Raw genomic sequence first — 1,429 nt, 5'->3', positions numbered from 1 at the left:
GACGCCCCTGGAGAATCCTGGAGCATGGCCACCCCACCCCACCCCATTGTGAACAGTTCTTGCTGGGCGCCTCCCCCCCCCACTTCCTGTGATTCACATCCACTGGGCAGCCCTTTTCCAGGAACTCATAACAGGGAGGGGTGGGCCTCAGGCACAGATGCTTATTTGGAAGGGACCCGAGTTCAACCTCTGACCCAAAGAAGAATTCCCCTCGCCTGTTCAGGGTGAGGCCCTTCCCCTCTCTTGGATTCCTCCACTCGCTCACTTGCAATCCTCCTTTGGCCCTGCTGGGCGGCTCAAGCTGTTAGGCAGCCCTCCCTCCTGGAGCCGGGATCTGCTGTCGGGGACCCTGCTCCCCCTCTTCCAGCTCAGACCCTCTGGAGCAAGACGGCAAAGCCTGCTTCTCATCACACAACAGACATCCGAGCGCCCACCAGCTGCCCCCACGTCTCTCTAGGCCAAACTCCTGTGTCTTCAAATGTCTGTGACGGGGACTTCCCTGTCGGTCCAGAGGTTAAGACTTCGCCTTCCAATGCAGGGGGTGCGGGTTCGATCTCTGGTAGGGGAACTAAGATCCCACGTGCCTCGGGGCCAAAAAACGAAAACATTAAAAAAAAAAAAAAAACCCAGAAGCAATACTCTAACAAATTCAATAAAGACTTTAAAAATGGTCCACATCAAAAAAATCTTTAAAAAAAAAAAATAAATGTCCCCAACAGTTTCCAGGCCGCTCACGGCCCTGCCCTCCACCTCCAGCCCCATCATCAATGTCAAGGTCTGATGGATTTCCCATCACCTTTGTTTGGGCTCAGCATTCCGGTTTCCCGATATCTTCTGGACTCCTAATTGGGTCATGTATCGTCTTGGTGATTAGTTACTCTTTCTAGCTTTGCGTTGCCTGCTAGCAAACTTGCTGAGCGTATTTCTGTGGCTTCATCCAAATCACTGAGGCAGGCTGGGCAGGGGAAGTTAGATTTGGAGAGGCTCAGGGAGGAGGGGGCAGGGAAGAGTACTTATCGGGCTCACCTGCCAGCCCTCTCAGAGGCCAAGTTTATTTACACAGTTGTTCTCTTGCCTGCCCTGCCCCTCCTGTTTCAGGAAACTTTCCCTGGGAACCCCAGGGGCTGCCATGGTCTCACCAGCCCTGCTCCTCTGCCCACAGTTCATTGGCCCAGACACGGGCTCATGACCTGATTTTTGGCCTTGGCAAAGGGTCTAGGCAGTCTCTCACCAAAGTGAAGGATGTTAAATGTTCTTTGTTTTGATGATATTAAGCCGCATGAGCCGATTGTAAATTTTGGAGACTAATCCCTTGTCGGTCGCATCATTTGTGAATATTTTCTCCCATTCTGTGGGTTGTCTTTTCGTTTTGTTTATGGTTTCCCTTGCTGTGCAAAAGCTTTTCAGTTTCATTAGGTCCCATTTGTTT

This window comes from Balaenoptera musculus, chromosome 20, assembly GCF_009873245.2.
Source record: "Balaenoptera musculus isolate JJ_BM4_2016_0621 chromosome 20, mBalMus1.pri.v3, whole genome shotgun sequence".
In the NCBI taxonomy this organism is placed as follows: Eukaryota; Metazoa; Chordata; class Mammalia; order Artiodactyla; family Balaenopteridae; genus Balaenoptera; species Balaenoptera musculus.
Note: the sequence above shows the minus strand (reverse complement) of the source record.